Genomic DNA, 10390 nt, shown 5'->3' with positions numbered 1-10390 from the left:
CATTCACAACTGCTGAACTCTATCTGATTAAGGATATTCTTTTTCAAATATCCAACCCACTTCAATGTAATAAGTGGAGAATGATTTTTATTGTTCAAACGAAGAAAAAGAAAAGCAGAAATTCCTGGTGATACCAGACTATTGTAGTTTGCTAGACATATTAATTGTGTTTAACCTTTAATTCATAAGACACTCTGGGTAAGATGTTTTTATCTGCCTACTAGGTTACATAAATTTAAAAATGGAATGAAATACATATCCTTTTCTCTTACGAGAAAATAATACATTTTCAGACAGGTCCACATATATTATGCAATTTAAAACACCTAATTATCATACATAACTGAAAAGTTTCAGACAACCAAGCGATGTCTATCCTGAATGCACAGTTCGTTGCCTTCTATGCAGAAGCCCATGTGGAGGGTTCAGCACAGGGGGCTACTGGGCTCTCTGGCGTTTTTCTGCTCCCCTCTATAATTTCTTTTAGATAGAACCAAAGCTTTCTTTTCCATTCATTTTTCCTCACATTGGTTGGCAACAGAGGCCTGAGCATTCCCTGACGTCACCACCAGGAATGGCGGCACATTTGGGATAGCACATTTGAGGACCGAAAGAGAAGGGAAGTGGCCTGTGCCAGCCTTCCTGTCTCTCACCAGTCAGCTGTGCAACAGCCTATCCTGGCCTTGGGATTTACAAACAAGTTTGAAAAAAATTTCTCTAGTTGCTCCTGGCATAATTTCTCATAAAGGTTTCATATGGAGAAAAGGAATGCCAGACAGCCCCACAAAACACCAGACCCCGGACATTCTGGGGTATACCTAACCTACTGCATCATTTGTATTGATACTCAACTTGGAGGTAGCGTCAGCCACACAGCAGCTGCCATTGCTGGACTAATGAAAGATCACACAGACAATTCTGCCCCCAGTTTAGCGATGTCTGGCATGGCCTACTCTTCATGTTTTAAATTTTCTTTAGCATCCTCTACTGTTAGAACCAATAGATGAGATGGAGTTTACTACTGTAGTTAACGATCTAGACATGCCTATCCATTTGACTCGCAAAGGCATAAAAAATGACAATTAACAAAAATAAACCATTTAAAATTAAAAAGACAGATACATAACCTTTTTTTTTTTACTCTGAAGACACCTCAGTATAAAACATGGCTTATTTCTACCTGTCTAGGTATATATTGCCCTACAATGTGTCAAAAGAAAAGAAACCAGTGACCTTTTTCTCAAGGGTTTTAAGATTAAGTAACCAGGTCAACAGCAGCAAATCTTGACTTCTACGTTGCTCATCATTTAGTACGGTGCTTCGCATATGACAAAATTTGAGACAAATAAATCAATGGCCTGAACTCATACCCAACTAATTAAGAGATGCTGACCTTGATTACCTGTATTTATAAGCACACTGTCATCTGAATACCTCTGAATTTAAAACCAAGACGCTCCATACCAAGTTTATGCAGAAAAAAAAAAAATAACACACCAACCTACATATCTTTCTGAGATGATGAATTACCCCAACTCTAAAGACTACATATTTTTACTGAAATCTTTTCTGAGAGACCTGACTGTTTTTCACATATTTTCTCTCTTCCTACACACATCTTCAGAATTATTTCTGTAGTCTGTAGCATTGACTGGAACAATGTTACATAATGTGCCAAGAAACTTATCTGCACCTCAACTGTGCCTCACTGCACTCTGCACAGAGTTCTGTTACGGTACTTATTACATCACCGCAGAACCAGCTGCTCTCCGCAGTTATCTTACTGACGGAAAGGTGAACACCACGGGGGAAGAAATGGCCCAGTCTTATCTCTCCTAATAGAGTCTGGCCTTAAATGAGACTGTTTCTTAACAATAAGGCAAATGACAAAATAGACATCTATAATTTTTAACCTAAAGTAAGCAGCGTGGGCCAAAAGCAAACGTCTAGCTCAACAGATAATCCTTGGCAATAAAATACAGCATCAACAACAAGGCACCTTGTGAAATCAACAAGAATCCCTGAATAGATGAGCTCCACAGAGTCATCTAGAGATTGTATGTTTTGGAGAGTGTCATATGGACAATAAAATACAGCATCAACAACAAGGCACCTTGTGAAATCAACAAGAATCCCCGAATAGATGAGCTCCACAGAGTCATCTAGCGATTGTATGCTTTGGAGAGAGTGTCTTATGGACTGAAAAATAAGTGTGGCACCTATACCAAATACCTGGAGAAAAGATAAGTATCCAGAATAAATGGCTGTTCATCACAGACAGAGGATTCATGCTGTATAATGTGCAACAAATTTTATTTAAATGCTTAGTTAATCTTTTTGAATCTCTGGGCAACATGACGGCCATACCAACACTGCAGAGTGTAGTATATTTGTTGATACTGTTTATGAATGTTTAGGGGAAAGTAAATCTCAAACAGGAACACTATGTAGACCCCCATATATTGGTTTTACAAGCCTCTTATCACCAATCCATAGGTCCAGTTCAAAACCATAAGGACATTCTTTAGAGATCTAACAGCAATTCCCGTAGGGGGAACAATCCTGATAAAATAACTCAATGCCTATAGAATAAGGTTAAATGTTAAATCAAACTAGTTCATTTAATTAAAAAAAAATCACCTAAATTTTCATAGTTCTTCACTGAGAATGCATAAGCACCATCACACTGTGGCTCCCATGTGGGTGCCAATATCCATACCCACACATTTACATAGGCAGATTGGGTACATATAAAATAAATCTTAGTTTTCATTCCTGGGGGAGTTAAAATTATATGAATTACTTTATGTTCAATTAAAAAATCTATACGTTGACTACTAAGAGTTTCACTATATAGCTGAAAGGATTTCCAAAACATTCAAAGCCAACCATGTGTAGCTTCAAGCTTGCACTCACTTCGTTATCATTAGATTTTGCAATGGTAAATCACCTTTAGATAAACTAAAGATGAATCTGTCTGAAACCTGATAACATATAATCAGAAAACATTTGCTGCCCATAACCCCTGGAAACAAAAGCAGTAAGAAAATGATACAAGTATGAAGGATAGGAGTCAAAGAGTTCAAAAGATTTCAGCAGCGTCATGAAACAAAACACAATTCATCTTGATGGCAGGCATGATCAGATAGATCATACACAAAAGACATGCCAGCGAAACTAAAATTTGAGAAACAAGTATCTAGAATATCCTGGAAAATATATTCATCTTACTGTGACCATCTGTGTAAATTGACTCTCACCAACAGGGAAGCCATAAGCCAATTCCTTTGACTTTGGAGATAGTCAGGGAGTTATGGTCCTGATTCATTTTACACTGGAGTCTCTTGTCTTTGTTGAAGAAACTCAATGAATCATTTAACGAACTATTTCAGGGTAATGGGGAAGACTTGGCAATTGAATTAGAAATGACCCGGAGTTCCGAATAACTCAATTCGTAGATTTAGCACAAAAGGAGACATTTCTAGATAGCCACACTGGTGAACAGAAGGTGCCATGTCTGAAGATTTAGTTCTTGAAATGGTCACTATTATCTCCTCTCATGAGTGAAGGAATGTAGACCAATCTCTCCCACATAGTCCTCAGACATAAACAATTCTGTCTGTGTCCCATGGCCATTTCACTATGATAATTTGCCTTCCTATAAAGTGACATGTTGGTCCAACCTTGGCAAGAACTTTTAGAACAGAATTTTCTTAAGGCAAATTTATTTGCTTTAGGAGACAATGAATTTGCCATTCGGTACACAAACTATGTCATAACCTCATCAATGTTGACAAAGGGACTTGTGCACTGAGTGAGCAACAACTTCAAGTTGTCTAGGCCTGTCTTCTCAGGAAGCAAAAATAGCTCCCAGGTAACATTATAGTGAAAGCTAAGGGGAAATGTGGCTTGAAACTCTCAAAAAAACTTGAGAAAAGCAAGAGTTTGGTAGATGGTACCTTTAAAACTTATAGTTCTTAAATCTATATAAACTATAGCTGTTCCACTAAAGGAGTAAACAGATTCTTTATCTCTCAATGAAAGAGAAAAAATTGCAGTGGATGCCAAAGCAACATCTGATGGTCATTAAAAAAAAAATTTCATCATGTGACTGTGCCTTAAAGGCCAAAGTGATTGGTTCTTTGGCTTTTAACACAGTAACCAACCAGAACTACAGGGTGTCAAATAAACATGCATCCAAAGTAAAAAGCTTCACCTGTTAGTCTTAGATCACTAAAATAGCAAGAGCTGTTCAAGGAATGCCTCGATCCATGTACTACTAATTGATACTCATTCCATTCTTAGGCATCCAAACTGCACTAGGTCATATCACGTCAGCGTTCTAATTATACTAATATTTTCCAGGAAGAGTCATAAGATTGGCCATTTAGGTTTACATACTACATTCACTTCAAAGATTGTAGATACTCTTTTAAGAAACTTGAGAACTTGAGAAATGCTAAGCAATAGAGCACAAAGATTAGGCAGATTTATACAAAGTCCAACCATACCAGTGGGCATTTTGTTAATAGTGATAAAACACACAATGGTACAGGAAGCATGAAGACCATATAAAATGACAATTTAGAAAAATTTACCTCCAATTTCTTTTCACCAATTTCAGGTATCACTTATTATTCTTTAAGCTAAACAATAATTTTATTAACAAATTACTAACATGCTGGTTTTAGTGTTTCTTCCAAAACAAACAGCAAAGTACTTCCTCTACTAAAGTGAAAGCATGTCTGAAAACATTAGACTGTCTACATATACTATGTTGTCTAGATAGATACACCACACTGTGTAGATATACCATATTGTCTAGATACACCACACACATACATGTACACACGTGTAGATACACCATACTGTCTAGATACACCACACTGTGTAGCTATACCTACTGTCTAGATACACCATACTGTGTAGATATAACATACTGTCTAGATATACCACACACATGCATCTACACACATGTGTAGATACACCATACTATGTAGATATACCACACTGTCTACATATACCATACTGTCTAGATATACCATACACATGCATCTACACACATGTATCTAGACACCATACTGTTTAGATACACCACACTGTGTAGATATACATACTGTCTAGATACACCACACTGTATAAATATACATACTGTCTAGATACACCACACTGTCTAGATACACCATACTGTCTAGATATTTCGTACTGTCTAGATACACCACACTGTATAGATACACATACTGTCAAGATGCACCACACTGTGTAGATGGACCACATTGTCTAGATATATCGTACTGTTTAGATACACCACACTATATAGATATACATACTATCTAGATACACCACACTATATAGATATACGTACTGTCTAGATACACCACACTGTGTAGATACACCACACTGTGTAGATATACATACTGTCTAGATACACCACACTGTCTAGATATATCGTATTGTCTAGATACACCACACTGTCTAGATATATCGTATTGTCTAGATACACCACACTATATAGATACACATACTGTCTAGATGCACCACACTGTGTAGATATATCATACTGTCTAGATACACCACACTATATAGATATACATACTGTCTAGATACACCACACTGTGTAGATATACATACTGTCTAGATATACCACACTGTGTAGATACACCACACTATATAGATATACATACTGTCTTGATACACCACACTGTGTAGATACACCACACTATATAGATATACATACTGTCTAGATATACCACACTATATAGATACACATACTGTCTAGATGCACCACACTGTGTAGATATATTGTACTGTCTAGATACACCACACTATATAGATATACATACTGTCTAGATACACCACACTATATAGATACACATACTGTCTAGATACACCACACTGTGTAGATATACATACTGTCTAGATATACCATACTGTCTAGATATACCATGTTGCATCTCAACTAGCTACTTGCTTCCCTAAATCTCAAAGGCTATGAATCTCACTGTCATATGAAAAACAGTTCACTCACATTACTAGCAGGAATAAAGGAACAGGCTTCAAGCTGAATGTATTAATATCTTAGAAGGAAGAACGTGGCATCTAATCAATAGCACTTAGATGGCAGAAGTAATTTGCCAGACACTGGTCTACGTGACTGACCTACCTTAACGTTGTTGGTCCTAACAGCTAACAATCAGGCTTAATTTATGGATGGAGGAGACGGAAGCCTGAACTGTACCCAACTGTGCAGAGTCATAGGACTGCAGAAACGTGGATCCTAACCACAGTCCTGGAGGCCCAGAGTAACACATTCTCAGTTTACCTCAGCGCTCCATGGAAAACATGACCATTTGTTGTCGCTATATTTCTACCGCATGTGAATCACAGAAGATACGCAACGGCTTACGGCCGAGGCACAGATGCACTAGAACACCTGAACAAGAATAATCATTCCTGAGCCCAACTTCCTCATGAGTGACTGGAACTTATTCATCCAACGCTAGTTGCTTCTCAGCCCTGTTTTAAACGAGGCCAGACGGAAAGGGAAATATACGATGTGCTCTATACAGGTCCCGGGTCTCTTTGATTTATTTTCCCCGTGTTTCATGATCATTATCGCCATCTGAACGATTTTATTTGCATGCACGATGATTTCTAATGATTATCACTATTTGCAATAGTCTGCATCAGAAAGCTCCCTGGCTAGCCCTTACCTGCTCAGCAAAGGCCCCCTGTGGGCTCTCTGGGAAACACCAACTATCACAAACTGCAGGTGGCTCCTGGAATGATTTCTAATGGCAAGCAATAGCACTTCACGGTAATGAAAGAGAGATGTATTTATTTCTTAACTAAGTAGGTAAATAGCCGTCTTTATTGTTAATCCTTGGGGAGCCACACTCTTGAAAATCACATCCACCGGTAGGCTGTCAAACCTCGCTGGTTTGTATTCAATTGTTTCCATGACTTTGTTTGTGAGGTATGCCAGTGAGGGTTCACGCTAGCAAGCACAAGTGAGAGCATTTTCCACGTTAGAACGCGGCACAAACCAGTGAAGGACTTAATCTAATGAGGAACGCAGGCAATAGTGACTTCATATGGGAGTACTGCAGCTGATGAGGGAACAGGGTCATCACGACACTCAGCTCTTCTCTCATAAGAGCGACTAAAAAAAAAATCCGAAAAAGCCCTTCAACAAGGGAACCGATATACTTAAAAGTCACAAAACCTTACTTGCTGATATTTAAATGTAAACAGGTTTTAAAAGAAAATTCTCCCCCTCAATCAGTCAAATTAGACAAATTTTAAAAAGCACCTTTGCTCAACTTACTAGACCTGGATGGAGGTGGGGGTTCCTTGGACTTCCCACAGGACAGGGAACCCTGATTGCTTTTCGGGCTGGGGGGGGGGGGACATAATTGGGGAAGGGGGAGGGAAATGGGAGGCGGTGGCGGGGAAGAGACAGAAATCTTTAATAAATAAATAAATTTAAAAAATAAAATAAAAAAAGCACCTTGAGTCAATCTTGCTCATATTTTAGATCTAAACAAATGTGTGATCGAAAATTAGGAAGACGATTAATTACAGATTTACTACAGGACACATACGCATACATATGTCAACTGATGAAGCTATGGGAGATTTTTGCCAATTAAAAATATATGGAATTGTAGGCTAACTGTGGTCATTTTCCACCAGCCGCTAGCCCATGCGCAGGGAAGCCCACGTGTTGCTTTCCGGCCTTTCTCTAGTCTGTATTCCTCTCCACCCCTGGGCTCCTTTCAGTGCTATTGTTACAAGGGTTACGGCTCCCCTCATTTGCATAAGCGATTCTTCGACTGCAGACACTTCCCTACAAAACTGGCCCTCCAGAATAGCGCCTTTCACAGCGCGGACCACCAAAGGCAGGCTACATGAAAGAGAAGTGAGTTTTGTACAAAAGCCAGGAGCTTCTCTCACAAAGGATTTTTATTTAAAAGCAAGATCCAGTATTACTTATACGGTTTTGCCTCTAAAGGAGAGGACCTGCTTCTGCGAGTATAGGAAGAGCCGGATGAAACAGAGTTCAGAGTTGAACGTGGGATGCTCGCTCCTTCACCGTGCTCACACGTGCAGAGAACGGAAGCAAAGTGAAGCAGGGGGAGAAACTCACTTTCCAGTTTCTGCCACGTGACCCGTGCATTGTTAGTCACTGTGTGGAAATGCAATGGGCTCTGCCTTTTCTACTAGAACTTTGCATTTCCCATAAAATAGATTTCGTTCCAGGCTCTGTTGTGTAAATATGACCCAAGTCACAACACACCTCGTCCTAGCTCTGAGACCACAGCAGTAAAGAAACGGTGTGTGGGCCCAGGGAGCCGACTTCCTCAGCTGAGAACTTACGTGTTTACCCCGTGCTTTGCATAAACCATCTTCAAACAGGGTCAGCGTTAAGCACACTTCCTTTGGCTGCAAAGGGTTAATCAGTAAGGTTTGCATTTGAGAGTGTTCTGAATCCTGCTCCTCCCTCTCCGGCTCTGCTGCCAAAAACCATCTGACAGGAAACGGAAGATTAAGTTTGTCCTACCTAGGCGAACAAAGAGTGCTCTGAACAGGGCCACCGCTTTACTGCAGAGGGGGAACTTTTCTAATCCCGCTGGAATCTGCAGTGCAGCTCGGAAAACACCATGGAGAAAGTTGTTCTCTCTCCTTTAACATCTTGTCCCTGGATCATCTCGTTTTGGTCACACTGTCCATCCAGAAAGGTTAACCGAAAGCTCCAGACATAATCATGTGGAAAATGGACATTATTGATTCCTATGGCCCATTGTTCCCCCATCCTAAGTCCCTGAAGTTCAAGTTCAATCTGGAATTACATCATGTCTGGTTTCTCCTGGTTACCAGACGGCTTGAGACGTGACCACAGCTACAGAAAAAACAAACAGCCTTCTTCACGCTTCGGCTCCCCTATCGATTCAAACGTAAACTTTTTTTCTTCCTCTCAAGTATGCTTCAAGTATGGAGCATGGTTAATTTAGAGATTAAGTTCCAAATTAGATTATCTAATGGCATCTTAATGGATTGCTGACCCATTTCCTGTGGGATGGCAGCATGCAAGTCTGGCTGGAATACAATTAATTTCTTAGGAAGTGTTCTCAAGAGTTTGTCTAGATAAAAAGGAAATGTCCAGTTCGACAAATCTTTCTTTATAAATGGACAAAACTAGGTGAAAACTACAAATCCCGACACAGCTCTCAAAAGCCGGATCAGGGACATCATGTGTTTATAGAAGACCATGTCAGATCAGTCTTTTTTTAAAAAAATGCTAACGACTTTAGCTTTGATTTCCTAACAGGTGCAAGCAATATTAATGAGAACGAAAAGTCTCTGCTTTCAAGAGACTGATAAATGCAAAGAAGAGTGACGGCTAGCTGTCCTGTTACCAGACACTGGTCATGCGTAACCTTTGTGATTCTCTGCCTGGAACCTCTAGGCTTCTCCTGTGCATCTCTCTGATCAGCGTTTCTATTAGAGTCCCAGAGTGGTGCTAGGGACCCAGGATGCTGTAAACAATTTTAACAGTCTGAACACACTCTAGAGCTGACAGCTGAAAGGGAGATTCAGAGATGGGAATCCAGCCCCCCCCCCCCCCCCCAGGAACCGCAGGAACAACCCAGCTGCCAGACTGCAGTTCTGTGTGGAGATAAGAAGCCCTGAGCAGGAATCGCTAACCTGGGGGATGTGCAAAAATTGCCCAAGAAGGATATTAAAATAAAAGTTAACTGAATTCTACATGAGGACAGGAGTGCACACATGCCTTTATCACATGCATGCTACATAGCTGTATATATAAACACACATGGGAATACATACAGTGTGCAACCTATTAAAATTATTAAGTTTTGATCTTGTAGTCTGTTGATAGAGAGGATACATCTTATAAAGGAAACTGTATGGATAGTGGAGGGGAATTGGGAAACGGCTTTCACAGTGACTATGCCCCTCCATTTTGCCCTCGTTCTCCTGACCAGCCAGACCCAAATAACCTTTACTGGCTGCTAAACTTCTCTTGGGAAATCAAGGAACTCTCTGGAATTGCAGTAATAAACGACAATTTCTTACAAAAACACGTGTAAAGTAATGACAGGCTGAAGTAGTCAACTCACAGAAAGGAACCGGGAACACTTCTGCCTCGGAAAATCGCTGATCAACATCTCTGGTGCCCTTCCATTATGGCATACGCAGAAACAAGAAAAAGCCTTCCAATTATTTCAGTAAAATCTTCATTTATTCATTATTTCAGGGGCTGAGCAAATGGTTTGTGTAAACATATCCTTCAGTAACACGCACATGTTTATTTTAGCCATCTGAAGGCTTCTTCTATGTTTATATACGCCATCAGACACATACAACC

The 10390-nt window shown here is 39.8% G+C and overlaps 1 protein-coding gene across 7 annotated transcripts in view; it reads right to left on the bottom strand.

Annotated features, from left to right (window-relative positions):
- The window catches only part of Nfib (nuclear factor I B), a 215666-nt gene that overhangs the window by 6854 nt on the left and 198422 nt on the right, over positions 1-10390 (bottom strand). The window lies entirely within an intron of this gene.

Source organism: Microtus oregoni, unplaced genomic scaffold, assembly GCF_018167655.1.
Source record: "Microtus oregoni isolate MIOR12 unplaced genomic scaffold, Mior012 000005F_ref0000423, whole genome shotgun sequence".
Lineage (NCBI taxonomy): Eukaryota > Metazoa > Chordata > Mammalia > Rodentia > Cricetidae > Microtus > Microtus oregoni.
This window is presented reverse-complemented; position numbering and strand designations above follow the sequence as displayed.